Raw genomic sequence first — 17,341 nt, 5'->3', positions numbered from 1 at the left:
GAAATTTGATCATGGGTTTAGCAATAAAATGCAATTATATGCTCTGAACAATACTCATTGAATTAGAGTTCATCATATGAACTTTTTATGAAAAGTTTTTTATGAAAACCCAATAGTACAATATATTTTGCTTATGGGTGGTATTTCAGTGTAATCCTTTCCTAATTTTACATTGATGGTTATACTTATGATGATATATGTTTACCTTAAAATAAAACATTTCAGCCAGTTGTAGTGGTGCAGGTGCATGTCTTTAGTCCCAGCACTGGGGAATCTGAAGTAGCAGGATAGCTGTGAGTTCAAGGCCAGCCTGGGGCTATAGACTGAGTTCCAGATCAGCTTGGGCTAGAGTGAAACCCTACCTGGAAAAACAGATAGACAAACAAAAACCTTTTTATATTTTATTGATAACTTAATAACAATCTTGTTACTGTTTAGTAGAGTTTGGCGGGGCAGTAGAATTAAAATACCTTTAGTTTGGGGTTAGAAACTTAAATACCAAATGTTTATATTTTGACTCCAAACTTTCTAACAAAATTCCTCTATCATCTTTTTGTTCTATTGAGCCTTTCACAAGAACACTGGTGGCCACACAATCTTAGAAGTATGAATAATATGTGTCATGAGAAACTTTAGGAGCATACATTTCTTTAATAGTGGCATGACTGGAATTGTTCTAACACAGAGGTCCTAATAATGCTTCTCATAAGTCTGGAGAACTTTTGTACATGTACATGTCCCTTTCTGTTGTGGCTGGCTTCGTGTTGCTGGGACAAGGGAATATGGGGTTTATTTCTGGCTGACAGATTCCAGGGAAGCACTATCGGTGGGGGAAGAAGATGGCTTACTTCCGTAAATACGTAGCAGAGAGATACCATAATAAACCAGCACTACAAAACAGGTACCCCAAACTTCTCTCCAACAACGTAGGGCTGTACTCTAAGGTCTGTCCCCCAGTGACATGCACCCTGTAGCAGCGATCTACCTGCTAGGGGATCACATAGGAAGTTTAATCAAAAATGCCTCAGTTGGGCTGAAAAGACTTAAGGACCCATGTTGAACTCCCCAGATCCCACGTAAGCCAGATGCAAAAGGTGATGCTTACACAAAGTCACACATGTGCAAGGTAGCACAAGAGGCTGGAGGCACTGGCACACCAGTTCTCTGTCTCATTAACAAGAAGGCCAGTCTGTTGAGCTCGCCTCAAAAAAAGAAAATCCCTGAGTCTGTGGAGCCATACATTTAAACTACCACACTTTCTTTTCATGTTTCCACGAGTTTCTCATATGTTTTACATGAAATTCACACTCTCAACTCCCAAACCATTCATGAACATTTGTAAATTAAAGCAATATTTTCATACAACTTGGTGAATGTCAAAGAACAGACATTGTCATTTTATTTAATTTTGTGTTTCAACTATAAAATTTTGTTTTAAAGGTGTAGAGTGGGTAGAAATATTTGCCACTTCAAAAATTCAAACTTAGGGATGGAGAAATGGCTTAGCAGTTGAGGCACTTGCCTGCAAAGCCAAAGGACCTATGTTTGATTTCCCCTGATCCCACGTAAGCCAGATGCACAAGGTGGTGCATGAGTCTGGAGTTCATTTGCAGTGGCTGGAGGCCCCGACATGCCCATTCTCTCTTTCTCTCTCTCTCTCCTGCTTTCTCTCTCTAAAATAAATAGATAATTTTTTTTTTGGGGGGGTAGGATCTCATTCTAGCCCAGGCTGACCTGGAATTCAATATGTAGCCCCAGGTGGCCTTGAACTCACACTGATCTCCTACCTTTGCCTCCAAAGTGTTGGGATTAAAGGTATGTGCCACCACACCCAGTCTAAGAGAGAAAGAGAATTGGCCCCAAGGCCTTACCCACTGCAGTTGAACTCCAGATGCTTTTGCCACTTAGTGGGCATATGTGACCTTGTACTTGCCTCACCTTTGTACATCTGGCTTATGTGGGATCTGGAGAGTTGAACCTGGGTCCTTAGGCGTCATAGGCAAGCTCCTTAACCCCTAAGCCATCTCTCCAGCACCCACCTTTTAAACTTTAAAAAATATATATTATTACCAGGTCTGCAGTGATGGTTTAGCGATTTAGGCGCTTGCCTGCGAAGCCTAAGGATCCAGGTTTGATTCCCCAGAACCCACGTAAGCCAGATGCACAGAATGGCACATAGATCTACAATCTGTAGTCACTGGAGGCCCTGGCATGACCATTCTCTCCTTCTCTGTCTCTCTCAATTAAATAAAAAAAATTTTTTTTTCTTTTTTTTTTTTTTAAATTTTATTTATTTATTTGAGAGCGACAGACACAGAGAGAAGGACAGAGAGAGGGAGAGAGAGAGAATGGGCGCGCCAGGGCTTCCAGCCTCTGCAAATGAACTCCAGACGCGTGCGCCCCCTTGTGCATCTGGCTAACGTGGGACCTGGGGAACCGAGCCTCGAACCGGGGTCCTTAGGCTTCACAGGCAAGCGCTTAACCGCTAAGCCATCTCTCCAGCCCCTAAATAAAAAAATTTAAGCTGAGTGTGATGGTGCACACTTTTAATACCAGCGCTAGAGGCAGGGATAGGAGGATCACTGTGAGTTTAAGGCCAGCCTGGGACTACAGAGTGAATTCCAGGTCAGCCTGAGTTAGAGTGAGACCCTACCTAGAAAACACACACACACACACACACACACACACACACACACACACGCATATGATTTATTTATGTATTTATTTCCAAGTAGAGAGAACAGGGGAATAAGAATGGTGTGCCAGACACATATGCCACTTTGTGCATCTGGCTTCATATGGCTACTGGGGAATCAAACTAGGGCCACTGGACTTTAAAAGCAGCACACTTAACTGCTGAGGTATATCCCCAGCCCCTTTTTAAACTCGCTGGGTTTGTTGTTTGTTTGTTTGGTTTTTTCACATTAACCCAGGCTGACCTAGAATTCACTATGTTGTTATGTGGCCTTGAACTAACAATGATTCTCCTCCTTCAGCTTCCCAAGTGCTAGGATTAAAGGTGTGCACCATCATGCCAGCCCCCTTTTAATATTTTAAACTTTTGACTCATGTGTGACTAAGTTTTTAAAAATACTTTTATTTGCTTATTTCTTTATTTGCAAGCAGAGATAGAAGAGATACAGACTGAGTGAGGTCTCTAGCCACTGCAAATGAAATCCAGATGCATGTGCCGCTTTGTGCATCTGGCTTTTATGTGGGTACCGGAGACTTGAACCCAGGTCATTAGGTTTTGCATACATGTGCCTTAACTGCTGAACCATCTCTCCTTCTCTAAATGATTAAGTTTTTTTCAAATTTTTATTAACAACTTCCATGATTTTAAAAAATATCACATGGTATACCCTCCCTCCCACCCCCCACTTTCCCCTTTGAAACTCCATTCTCCATCATATCTTCTCCCCTTCTCAGTCAGTCTTTTATTTTGATGTCATGATCTTTTCCTTCTATTATGACTGTCTTGTGTAGGTAGTGTCAGGCACTGTGAGGTCATGGATATGCAGGCCATTTTGTGTCTGGAGGGAGCACATTGTAAGGAGTCCTACCCTTCGTTTGGCCCTTATATTCATTCTACCACCTCTTCCGCATTAGACCCTGAGCCTTGGAAGGTATGATAGAGATATTGCAGTACTGAGCACTGTGGTCACTTCTTTCCAGTACCATGATACCTTCTGAGTTGTCCCAAGGTCACTGCCATCTGAAAAGAGAAGATTTTCTACCAGAAGTTAGAATAGCATTAATATAAGGGTATGAACATTAAGAGAAGTGCTTACTGGGCTGTTTGATAAGCATAGTATATATATTTAGCCAGACAGCAGCAGACGTTACATCCCTAGGGCTCATGACTACCCCTGTTTTAAGTTTTCAGTATCAGGGATGTATTCCCCGCTCATGGAGCGGGCCTCCAGTCCAATTGGGGCAGTTAGTTTCCACCATGATAGATGTGCCACTATTGTACCCATTGGCTCATTTGGCCTGACTGGCCAAATATAAGGCTTGCAGTATTCATTGTTGAGTATATTCACTGGTGATTTCTCTCTCTCCCATTGAACTGCATGCAGAATGGCTTCTTCAGCTTTCTTTCAGCTACTCTGCATGGGGGAGGTTATCACCTCAGTTCCAGCAGGATTTCTCAGTGGCCTTGTAGCCCAAGTATGTGGAGTCTTCAGCAATAGGGTCTTACCATCTCTTCCTGGTGGGAAGCCACGGACCTCGGCAATGGCCTGTAATGTTTTGGGTGCATCAGGGACCTCCCTGGCCAACAATTCACTGGAAGGTATCCCATCCCTGGCATTGAAAATTTTCTGGCAACAATCTACGGCTCCTGAGTGTTCTATTGTCCAAAACAGTATTACATGTGATTTATTCATATCCTCTTAGATTTTGATTAGCTCCCCTCCACCTTTCCTTTACTCGATTTCTTCCCCTGACCTCACTTTAGGCCTTTTCACCCACATTCATCTATTCTTCTACTTGCATATATACAATACCATCCTATTAAGTAGCCCCCTCCCTTCCTTTCTCTTTCCTTTATATCTCTTTTTTAGCTTACTGGCCTCTGCTGCTGAGTTTTCTTCCTACTCACACATAAATCCAATTATTTGTAGCTAGGATCCATATATGAGAGAGAACATGCAACGCTTGGCTTTCTGGGCCTGGGTTACCTCACTTAGTATAATCCTTTCCAGATCCATCCATTTTCCTGCAAATTTCACAACTTCATTTTTCTTTACTACTTAGTAGAACTCCATTGTATAAATGTGCCATAATCTTCAGTATCCATTCAACAGTTGAGGGACATCTAGGCTGGTTCCATTTCCCAGCTATTGTGAATTGAGTGGCAATAAATGTGATTGAGCAAGTATTTCTAAGGTAATGAGATGAGTTCTTAGGATATATGCCTAGGAGTGCTATAGCTGAGTTATGTGGTAGATCAATTTTTATCTGTTTTAGGAACCTCCACAGTGATTTCCACAATGGCTGGACCAGATAGCATTCCCACCAACAGTGTAGAAGGGTTCCTCTTTTTCTGCATCCTCTCAAGCATTTATGGTCATTTGTTTTCATGATGGTAGCCAATCTGATAGGAGTGAGATAAAATCTCAGCGTAGTTTTAATCTGCATTTCCCTAATGATTAGGGCTGTGGAACATTTTTTAGATGCTTATATGCCATCTGTATTTCTTCTTTTGAGAACTCTATTTAGTTCCGTAGCCCATTTTTTCTTTTTTTTTTTTTATCAGTTGGAATCCTTTTAATACTTAAATATAAAAGTAAGCACTAACTTTGTTTTTTTTGTTTTTTTTTTAAACACATGACACACAAGTCATCTACTAGCCAAAATTTTCAGAGGAAAAGAATTGTTCTGTCTATAGCCCCATCATCCCATTTTCTGGCTGAAATTGCAGCCAGCCTCTCTCACCAACACACACAAGGATTCCTGTTGGCTGTTTTGCTCTACCATATCCCATTTTTTAATTGGCTTGTTTGATTTATTATTATTTAGTTTTTTTGAGTTCTTTGTATATTCTAGATATTAATCCTCTATCAGATATATAGCTGACAAAGATTTTTCCCCATTCTGTAGGTTGCCTCTTTGCTTTATTCACACTGTCCTTTGCTGTACAAAATCTTTGTAATTTCATGAGGTCCCAGCTGTCAATCTCTGGCTTTATTGCCTGAGCAATTGGGGTTATAGTCAGAAAGTCTTCGCCAAGACCAATATGTTTAAGGGTTTTCCCTACTTTTTCCTCTAGCAGTTTCAGAGTTTCAGGTTTGATGTTAAGGTATTTAATCCATTTGGACTTAATTCTTGTGCATGGCAAGAGAGAAGAATCTATTTTCATCCTTCATATAAATACCCAGTTTTCCCAGCACCATTTGCTAAAGAGGCTGTCTTTTCTCCAATGAGTATTTTTAGTATTTTTATCAAATATCAAGTGGCTATAGCTACCTGGACTTGCATCTGGGTCCTCTATTCTGTTCCATTGATCTACATGTCTGCTTTTGTGCCAGTACCATGCTGTTTTTGTTATTATGGTTCTGTAGTATAGGTTAAAATCAGGTATGGTGATACCACCAGCCTTATTTTTGTTGCTCAGTATTATTTTAGATATTTGAGATTTTTTTGAGATTCCAAATGAATTTTTGGATTATTTTTCCTATTTCCATGAAGAATGCCATTAGAATTTTGATGGGGATTGCATTAAATGTGTGGATTGCTTTTGGTAAGATTGCCGTTTCACAATATTGAGTCTTCTGATTCAGAAACAAGGGATGTTTTCTCATTTCCTAGTGTCATCTGCAATTTCTCGCTTGAGTGTTTTAAAGTTCTCACTGTAGAGATCCTTTACTTCCTTGATTAGGTTTATTCCAAGGTACTTTATTTTCATTGATGCAGTTGTGAATGGGAGTGATTCTCTGATTTCATCCTCTGTGTGTTTGTTTTTAGCTACTGATTTCTGTGTATTTATTTATTTTTTTTTTATAATTTAAAAAAAATTTTTTTTATTTATTTATTTGAGAGTGACAGACACAGAGAGAAAGACAGATAGAGGGAGAGAGAGAGAATGGGCGTGCCAGGGCTTCCAGCCTCTGCAAACGAACTCCAGACGCATGCGCCCCCTTGTGCATCTGGCTAACATGGGACCTGGGGAACCGAGCCTTGAACCGGGGTCCTTAGGCTTCACAGGCAAGCGCTTAACCGCTAAGCCATCTCTCCAGCCCTGTGTATTTATTTTTTATCTTCCTGCATGGCTGTAGGTGTTTATGTGCTCTAACAGTTTACTGGTAGTCTTTAGGGTCCTTTATATATAGAATCATGTCATCTGCACATAATGGTAACTTGATCTCTTCCTTTCCAACTTGTATCCCTTTTATGTGCGTCTCTTGCCTTGTTGCTATGGTTAAGACTTCCAGTACTATATTAAATAAAAGTGGGGACAGTGGACACCCTTGTCTTGTTCCTAATTTTAGTGGAAAAGCTTCCAGAATTTCCGCGTTTAGTAATATGTTGGCTGTCAGCTTGTCATAAATAGCATTTATTGTATCAAGATATGTTCCTTCTATTCCCAGACTCTTTTATCACGAAGGGATGTTGGATTTTGTAAAATGCGTTCTCTGCGTCTAGTGAGATTATCATGTGATTTTTGTCCTTCAGTCCATTTATATAATGTATTACATTTATCAATTTGCTTATGTTGAACCATCCCTGCATCTCTGGGATAAAGCCTACTTGGTCTAGACGAATTATCTTTCTGATATATTCTTGTATTGTGTTTGCCAATATTTTGTTGAGAATTTTTGCATCTAAGTTCATGAGGGAGATTGGTCTGTAATTTTCTTTTTTTGCTCTATCTTTGCATGGTTTTTGTATCAGGGTGATTCTGGCTTCGTAAAAGGAGGTTGGTAGGATTCCTCCTTTTTCTATTTTATGGAAAAGCCTAAGAAACAGTGGTGTTAGTTCTTCCCTGAAGGTCTGGTAAAAATCAGCAGTGAATCTATCTGGGCCTGGACGTTTTTTAGTTGGGAGATTTTTGATAACAGCTTGGATCTCCATGCTTGTTACAGGTCTATTTAAGTGATTAAATTTTATCTTGATTTAATTTAGGTATGCCATATAAATCAAGGAAATCATCCATTTCTTTCAGATTTTCATACTTAGTAGAATATGAGTTTTTTGAATTTCTCTGTTATCTGTTGTGATGCTACCATTTTCTTCTCTAATTTTATTAATTTGTGTCTCTTCTTTTTTTTCAGATGGGCTAAGGGTTTATCAATCTTGCTTATCCTTTCAAAGAACCAACTCTTTGTTTCACTGATTTTTTTGGATATATAAATATATTTTTTGGTTTCTATCTGCCCTAATCTAAATTCTTCCCATATACTGAGTTATGGTTTGTCTTGTTCTTCTTTTTCCAAGGCTTTAGGGTGATGCACTAGGTCGTTTGCTTGAGACCTTTATAATTTCTTAATATAGGCACTTAAAACTATAAATTTCCCTCTGAGGACTGCCTTCATTGTGTCCCAAAGGCTTGGTATGTTGTATTCTCATTATCATTTGACTCTGTGAATTTTTTTATTTCCTTCTTGATTTTGTCATTGACCCATTCATTGTTTAGTAGTGTCTTATTTAGTTTCCATGATTTTGTGTATGCTCTATAGCTTTTCTTGGTATTGATTTGTAGTTTGATTTCATTGTGGTCAGATGGAATGCAAGGAATTATTTCAATTTTCCTGTATTTGTTAAGATTTGCTTTGTATCTTAATATAGGGTCTATTTTAGAGAATGTCTCATGTGCTGATGAAAAGAATGTATATTCTGCAGCATTTGGATGAAATGTCCTATATATATCTGTTAGGTCCATTTCTTCTATGACCTCATTTAGTCTAGATGCCTCTCTCTTTATTTTTCACAGATGACTACCACTACCACTGTGTTTGCTGTTATCTGTGACCTTAGTTCTAATAGTGTATGTTTGATGAATTTGGGAGCCACCATGTTAGGTGCATATATGTATTGTAATGTCCTCCTGTTGGAGTGTGCCCTTAATCAATATAAAGTGACCTTCCTTATTTTTCTTTTTTTTTTTTTTAAGAACTATTTTTTTAAATTAATTTATTTATTTGAGAGCAACAGACACAGAGAGAAAGACAGATAGAGGGAGAGAGAGAGAATGGGCGCGCCAGGGCTTCCAGCCTCTGCAAACGAACTCCAGACGCATGCGCCCCCTTGTGCATCTGGCTAACGTGGGTCCTGGGGAACCGAGCCTCGAACCGGAGTCCTTAGGCTTCACAGGCAAGCGCTTAACCGCTAAGCCATCTCTCCGGCCCTTCCTTATTTTTCTTGACTAATGTTGTACTGAAGTCTACCTTGTCAGATATTAGGATAGCAACCCCTGCTTGTTTCTAGGCCCATTTGCTTGAAACACTGTTTTCCAACCTTTCACCCTAATATAGTGTCCATCTTTTGTAGAAAGGTGGTTTTCTTGGAGGCAACAAATTGAAGGATTCTGCTTTTTAACCCAGTCTGCAAATCTATGTCTTTTGGTTGGGGCATTGAAGCCATTGATATTAAGAGATATTGTTAAAATTTGTGTATTTATTTTTGCCATTTTTTGGTAGGTCTTCCGGTTTTGCCTTTGCTCTCTCGTGTTAACTAGCATTTGAGTAGTGTTTGTTTTTTCTAGGTTCCTTATAAGTGTGCTTTTCTTTCTCTTCAGCATAAAGGATTCTTTCAAATATTTTCTTTAGAGCTGGTTTGGTCTTCAAATGCTCCTTTAGCCTGCTTTTGTCGTGCAATGTCCTTTTTTCTCTATTTGGATGGATAGCTTTGCAGGATAAAATAACCTTGGTTAACAGTTGTTAGCTTTCAGAAGTTGGAGTATATCACTCCCAAGCCCTTCTGATTTTTAAAGTTTGTGTTGAGTAATCTGTTGTAATCCTGATGGCCTTGCCTTTATAGGTAACTTGATTTTTCTCTCTAACTGCTTTCAATATTTTTTCTTTGGTTTGTGTGTTTGGTAGTTTGATTATAATATGGTGAAGAGAGATTCTTTGCAGATTTTGTCTGGTTGGTGTTCTTAAGGATTCCTGTATCTGCATCAGTACCTCTTTCCCAATTTAGGGGAAGTTTTTTTCTGTGATTTTTGTTGAAGACACCTACTATGCCTTTGGCGTAAAATTCTCCTTCTACTATACCCTGAATTCTTGTTTGATCTTTCCATAGAGTGCCAAATATCTTGAAATTCCCATTCATACTTTTCTATTAGTTTTCCTTTTTCTTTGTTGGGCTTTGTCAGATCTAGCTTAGATATTCTGTCCTCTCCTTCATTCATTCTACTGGTGAGATTGTTTACAGAGTTTTTTTATTTCATTAACTATGTTTGTCATTGCTAGTAATTCTGGCTGGTTTTTCTTTATTATTACTATTTCCTTATTTATGTCTTTCATTGACTTCTTTATTTCATTAAATTGGTGTCCTGTGTCTTCGTTGATTCTTTTGATTTCCTCTTTTATTCCTTTGATTTCTTCTTTGACTTCTTTGAACATATTTATAGTCATTCTTTTGAAATCTTTCTCAGGCATTTCCTTTAACTTGTTCTCACTGGAGGTCATTTCTGAAGACTTAATAGTTTTTAATGGATTTATATTATCTTGATTTTTTGTGTTTCTTTTGTTGTTTTATATATATATATATATGTATGTATATATATATATATTTGCATCTTGGATTAATTTAATGCTTGGATTTTCTAGTTAGCTGCAGTATTATTAGATGTATCAATCTGATGTTATATATCTTCAGGGTAGGAGCTTAAGGTGGTAGGTGTGGCTCTTAAGACTCTCAAAGTATCTACAAAACTGACACTTGATGTTGGGTTTGCCTGCTATGATAGAATTCAAGTAGGCTGAGTGGAAGAAAATACAGGCAGATTCTAAAATTTAACTAAACAATGCACACATTCAATGAAAAATAGCACAGATTATTTATGCCAGAGTAGATATTATGACAACTAGATCCTGTAATAAAGTCACAGTCCCTTAGGAAGTGTGTTGCCCTACACTCTTAAGCCTGTCAACTAAGAGGTTAAGATTTTTGGTCTGTTGATGGTTCCAAGTCAGCTTGTGACCAAGTGATCCCTAATGTATAACAGAAGAGGAAACAAAGCCACCATAAATCAAGAAGCAACAAATAACAAGCCCTAAATATAGCTTATTTAAGAATGGCAAATCTGACCATCTATCAGATTTAACATATAATTTATCCTGATATGGAAGTTGCAATTAGCACTCTGGTTCAGGGCTGTATACCAGGTTTATTAGTCAGGTACTGACCTGGTCTAATCCCAGTTACCTTTTGGGATGATTTTGGTCTCAGTTATGCTGTGCTCCTGATTGGGTCCCTGTTTGGTGCACTGTGGGTTCAAGTAGTCTGGCTAGGTCGCTGGACTGTTACTCTGTTTGCTGGAGCTGGGCACTGTCGTTGGGGGAGGGAAGGTTTTCGATGGTGGCTGTAGTTCTTTTTTGCTAGTCCACATGATCCTCTACCTGGTGATCTGCTCTTCCATTGTTCACTGCTGTTCTCTCTTCATGTTTCTTGAGTTTGCTAAGAGCTCTGATGGGAGTGGAAAATCCCCTCACCTTGCTTTTTCTGTGGCTCAAACTAAGCCTGGCTGCTGTGGCCCCGCGGACCTGTTGCTGCCGCAGCTGGAGCCGCATCTGCCTGCCTGTGTGGGCTCTGGCTGCTTTGGATCTCTCTTACTTCTCTGCTGCCATTTTAATTTCTTATATACCTCACTTTTTATTAAAAGTGTGTATTTTGCTTGGGGTGGGGGGTTGGCTTTTTCTTCCCTAGGCTGCTTTGGTATGGTTCCTACGCTGCTATCTTATCTGGAAGTCCTCATTTTTGGTTTTTAGAGTTAGGGTCTCAACGCTAGTCCAGGCTGACCTGGAATTCACTATGTAGTCTCAGGGTGACCTTGAACTCACGGCAATCCTCCTACCTCTGCCTCCCGAGTGCTGGGAGTAAAGGCATGTGCCACTATGCCCCTTATGCCTTTAATAATATGTTTGTAATAAACTCCTTCATATAATCTGTAAGTTTTCTGTTCTATGTACATAAGTACATTATTTTCTGCATGCTTTAATAATTATAAGTACTTTATATTTGAATAAAATAAATGTGTTTTGGGTTTTTTTTTTCTAGGTAGGGTATGTAACCCAGGCTAAACTGGAATTCATTACACAGCCCAGGCTGGCCCCAAACCCATAGTGATCCTCCTGGCTCAGTCTCCAATGTGCTGGGAATAAAGGTATGCACCACCATGCCATACTTAAACATCCTCAGCCTTTATAAAAGAAATATTTATGTGTGAGAGAGCTTAAAGAATAAAGGAGAGGAGAGAGAGAGAGCTTGTGTATGTCAGGGCCTCTAGCCACTGCAAATGAACTCCAGACACCTATGTCACTTTATACATCTGGCTTTACATGGGTCCTGGGGAAGCAAACCTGGGTCCTTTAGCTTTGCAGGCAAGCACCTTAATCACTAAGCCATCTCCAAATGTGTTTTTTGTAATAGTCTTGAAGTACTTGTACTGATTGCTTCCTGCCTTCTTATACTTATACTTATTACTGTGGTAGCAGCTTATTCTTTGGCTTCATGTGCTAGTCACTCTTCTATGAGAAGGCCGAAAATCTAGCCCTTTGAAGCCTACAGTCTTACTGGAATAATGCTAGAATACTCAGATTTGCTTGTAACCTGTAAGCTCATTATTTGCTGTTAATGGGAATAATAATATTTGCCCAATTTTAAAGGAGTTTTATTAGGAAGATATGCGATAAGTATTGAAGCTTGACTTACTGTGTAAATTTATGTTTCTGAACATTAATAGTAACAGTGCTGCAATTCTTTCATGGAGGTTAACTATAGGCACTAAAGCTCTTGCGAACTAGAAGTGAGGCATCACTTGTGTAAGAAAGGCCTTAGAATGGAAATACTAGTGAGCATTTTATTTGGTCTCTTAGTTACTGTTGGGCTGACTTTTTTGTTTGTTTTCTAGGTTGAGTCTCACTCTAGCTGGGACTGATCTGGAATTCATGCTGTAGTCCCAGGCTGGCCTCACACTCACAGTGATCCTCCTAGCTTTGCTTCCCGAGTGCTGGGAATAAAGGTGTGCACCACCATGCCAGCTAGATTTTTGCACATAATGCTTTGGATCCTAAGCTAAAATTACTACTTTTCCATTTATTTATTTTTCAACATGCTGAGCATTAAACTGAGAGTCTAAACACAGCCTTTGTTTGTGAGATATAACTGAAAAATCCCTGTGTGTTCAGGTTTTACTTTATAAGTGTTTTGTTCCTATAGGTCTTTCTTATCTCTCTGAGTCATGAAGGTACTTTTTTCCTCATGTATGAAGAGTAACAGATTTTTTTTATCTCTTTATTTTACCATCTAAAGAACTATAAGTCTATGGAATTCATAGGACAATGAAAGTAGTTGTGATGGTTTGATAGACTCAAGTGTTTGATTAAAATTGAGCTTGCAACTTTAGCTCGTAGTAGACAGATCCCTGCTGTAGGGGGTGTGTCACTAGGGTCACATCTTGGGGTCCAGCCCTAAGCTGTGGTTAGACTGGATCTGAATTAAGCCCAAAGGTGTGGAGAGAGCAGTTTGAGCTCTGGGGGTTCATGCTTGCTGGTGGTAGTGCTTGCTATAGTTGTTTCTCTCTGCTTGGATTTATGAAAGGAACCAGTTTCTTCTGCCATTGATGCTGTTCCTCTGGACTCTGTAAGCCTAAAATAAACCCCTTTCCTCCCATAAGCTGTATCTGATTGGATGTTTTTCCCAGCAACATGGAGCTGTCTATAACAGTAATTTTCTAGTAGTGGGCCTAATGAAAGCTAGGTAGTTGTAAAAGGTTAATTTCTCCTAGATTTTGTTCAGTTGTGTATTCTGAGCTCATCTAAGTATGTTGTAAGCTTAAAAACCTAGCTAAAGCAAACTTTAAAGAAGTAGTGCCAACTTTCTATTATGGGTAAGTGACATTTAGTGAAATTCTTTCCTGACTTCAGGTGGATTGCGAATATGGTATGTGTGCCTGCACTAGCAATCTAGAAAATGTCATCTGGGGGCTGCAGAGATGGCTTAGTAGTTAAGGTGCTTGCCTGCAAAGCCTAAGGGTTCAGGTTCAAATTCCCCAGTACCAGAAGCCAGATGCACAAGGTGGCACATGTGTCTGGAGTTCGTGCAGAGGCTGGAGGTTCTGGCCTGCCAACATTCATTCATTCATTCTCTCTCTCTCCAATAAGTACATAAAATATTTTTTTAGAAAAAGAAAATGTCATCTGGTATTTGAACTGCTCCCCCCACCACCCCTTTCTGAGTAAAGAATCTGTTGATTCAGTATAAAATTGAAGCACATATTAATTTTAATTTAGAGTTAATTTTCAGTATTTATTTTTATTGTAAAAAAGTAGATTTTCAAAGGTTTACAGATTAAAAGAATATGATAAAACATTGAAAATACATGAAATATTTACAAAGGCCTATGAATACATTGACACATCTCAAAAAGAAAGAAATTAGATAATATTACATAGCTGCAAGTTTTACAAGTTTGCAGGTGTTTCTAGTGATTGTGAAAAGGACTCCAAAGTTGTCTTTAGAGACATGGAACCAGCCCACAATCCCACTAAGTCACTGTCACAAGGTATCTGAAAATAGAATTATCTTCAGGTGATACTTTCCTCCTTAGAGTTACAAGGGAAGCATCTGAAATTTTTAAAATGATGTGAACAAAGAGTCGGCTGTAAAGGTAGTAATTTCATATTTAATACTCTTTTGTGATGTTTTGTTTTTCAAGGTAGGGTTTCACTCTAGTCCATGTTGACCTAGAATTCACTATGTAGTCTCAGGGTGGCATCAAACTCAGGGCAATCCTCCTACCTCTGCCTCCCACATGCTGAAATTAAAGACGTGCACTACCATGCCTGGCTCCTCATATTTGATACTATTTTACCAAAAAAAAAAAAAAAATCTTGTTCATGTAACACTTAACAATAATTATTTTAAAAAAATTAGCAACAGAACCAATATGTGATTCCTTATAAATGAGTATAAAGACTTAATCAGCCAGGTATGGGGGAGCACACCTTTAATCTCAGCACGTGGGAGGCAGAGGTAGTAGGAGGATCACTGTGAGTTTTAGGATAGCCTGAGACTACATAGTGAATTCTAGGTCAGCCTGGGCTAGAGTGAGACCCTACCTCCAAAAAAAACACAACCTTAATCAGAGAAATATATATTATGTTTCTGTTTGGTATGAATATGTGTTACTTGAGCCATTCCTCCTAAAAATGAAGTGAATTTTATGGTATAATATCAAATTTGTATTATTTTTAAAGCTTGACCAGTTGACTTCAAAGTCTGTTTAATTTGAGAAAAACAAGTTAAAGAGGTTTATTTTGTTTTTATTTTTATTTCTTCATTTGAAAGGGTAGGAAAAAGAGAAGAAAGGGAAAAAGAGAATGAGTGTGCCAGGGCCTCCTGCTATTGCAAACGAACTCTAGATGCATGTGCCACTTTGTACATTTGACTTTATATGGTTACTGGGGAATTGGATCCAGGCCTTTAGGCTTTGCAAATGCTTTTTTAAAAAATATTTTTATTTATTTATTTAAGAGCAACAGACAGAGAAAGAAAGAGGCAGATAGAGAGAGGGAGAGAGAATGGGCGTGCCAGGGCCTTCAGCCACTGCAAACGAATTCCAGATGTGTGCACCCCCTTGTGCATCTGGCTAACGTGGGTCCTGGGGATTTGAGCCTCGAACCGGGGTCCTTAGGCTTCACAGGCAAGTGTTTATCCGCTAAGCCATCTCTCCAGCCCTGCAAATGCCTTTAACTGCGTACTTGTCTCTCCAGCCCTCTAGTACTTGAATTTATTTATGCATTTATTTATCTTGTGGGGTTTTTTTGTTTGTTTGTTTTTGTTTTTTGAGGTAGGGTTTCACTCTGGCCCAGGCTAACCTGGAATTAACTATGTAGTCTCAGGGTGGCCTTGAACTCACAGTGGTACTCCTACCTCTGCCTCCCAAGTGCTGGGATTAAAGGCGTGCGCCACCACGCCCAGTTTATTTTGTTTTGTTTTTTGAGGTAGGGTCTCACTCTAGTCCATGCTGACCTAGAATTCACCACATAGTCTCAGGGTAACCTTGAACTCACCGTGATCCTCCTACCTCTGCCTCCCAAGTGCTGGGATTAAATGTATGTGCCGCTGTGCCTGGCTTTTATTTATTTATTTTGATTTGTTGAGGTTGGGGTTCTGCTCTATCCCTGGCAGACCTGTAATTCATTATGTTGTGTTAGGCTGGCCTCGAACTCATGGCAATCCTCCTACCCAAGCTTCCTGAGTGCTGGGATTAAAGGGTACACCAGCACTCCTGGCCTAATACTTGACTTTAGAAACCATTTTTTAGTTTGGGCAGAAGTTCAATATCAAGGGGCTGTATGTAAGAGAGTTGTAAGGCAGTGTGGCATCAAAAGACAAGATGGGGGCATATGTGTTTTAGTGGCTCTAGTTAATGTTTTGGTGGGGCAAAGACGAGTATGCGTAAAACCTGAAATAATGTCACATCTGTAACTGAGTGAAGTTATAATATGAAAAAATGACAGTATGCTTTCTTGAGAATCCTAGCCACTAAACGGGTATGGTGGTGTATGCCTTTAATCCCAGTACTTGGGAGGCAGAGCTAGGAAGATCACCATGAGTTCCAGTCCACTCTGAGACTATATAGTACATTCCAGGTCAACCTGAGCTAGAGTTAGACCAAACCTCAAAAACAAACAAACAAAACAAAAAAAATATCCTAGCCACTAGACCATCAAAGAGGGGTACAGCATGCCATCACTTGCTTATTTATTTTGAGACAGGATCTCATATAGCACATCCTGGCCTTGAACTGCTGATCCTTCTTCCTCCACTTGTGCCCACCATGCCTGGTTTTCTGCATGTACAGGACAGAACCCAGGGCTTCATGCATGCTAGGCAGGCATTCTGCCAACTGAGCTACATCCTTAGCCCCAGTTTGACTTTTTACTACAGTGAAGCTAACATTAACCAGGGACTAGTAATTTTATACTATTATTATTACTATTATTATTTTTTGCTACATACTTGCTGGCAGTGTTAGGTATTAACATTAGGGTGGGTGAGAAATATAAGGGAATCCCAAATTATGTAGTAACATTTCTGCAAATACAAAATCATTTCAGGGGCTGGAGAGATGGCTCAGCAGTTAAGGTGCTTGCCCATAAAGTCTAAGGAGACCCAAATTCAGTTCCCCAATACCCATATAAAGCCAGATGCACAAAGTGGCACATGCATCTGGAGTTCATTTACAGTGGCTAGAGTCCCTGGTGCATCCATTCTATTTCTAGTTCTCTCTCACTCTGCTTGTAAATAAATAAATCATTTCATAATTAGGTTTCCTAAAAAAAGTAAACTATTATAAAATATTTAAAATACTAATATTAAAATATTTTTTGGTTTATTTTTATTTATTTATTTGAGAGTCACAGACACACAGAAAGAGACAGAGTGGGAGAGAGAATGCACACATCAGGGCTCCAGCCACTGCAAACAAACTCCAGACGTGTGCGCCCCCTTGTGCATCTGGCTAATGTGGGTCCTGAGGAATCGAGCCTCGAACCGGGGTCCTTAGACTTCACAGGCAAGCACTTAACCGCTAAGCCATCTCTCCAGCCCTATTTTTATTTTTGAGAGAGAGAGAAAGAGTGGGCATGTCTGGGCCTGTAGCTATTGC

General features: G+C 39.4%; 1 protein-coding gene across 4 annotated transcripts in view; it reads left to right on the top strand.

Annotated features, from left to right (window-relative positions):
- Senp6 (SUMO specific peptidase 6) overlaps window positions 1-17,341 on the top strand; it is a 134,140-nt gene that overhangs the window by 44,849 nt on the left and 71,950 nt on the right. The window lies entirely within an intron of this gene.

The sequence above is a fragment of the Jaculus jaculus genome, chromosome 10 (genome assembly GCF_020740685.1).
Source record: "Jaculus jaculus isolate mJacJac1 chromosome 10, mJacJac1.mat.Y.cur, whole genome shotgun sequence".
NCBI lineage: Eukaryota > Metazoa > Chordata > Mammalia > Rodentia > Dipodidae > Jaculus > Jaculus jaculus.
This window is presented reverse-complemented; position numbering and strand designations above follow the sequence as displayed.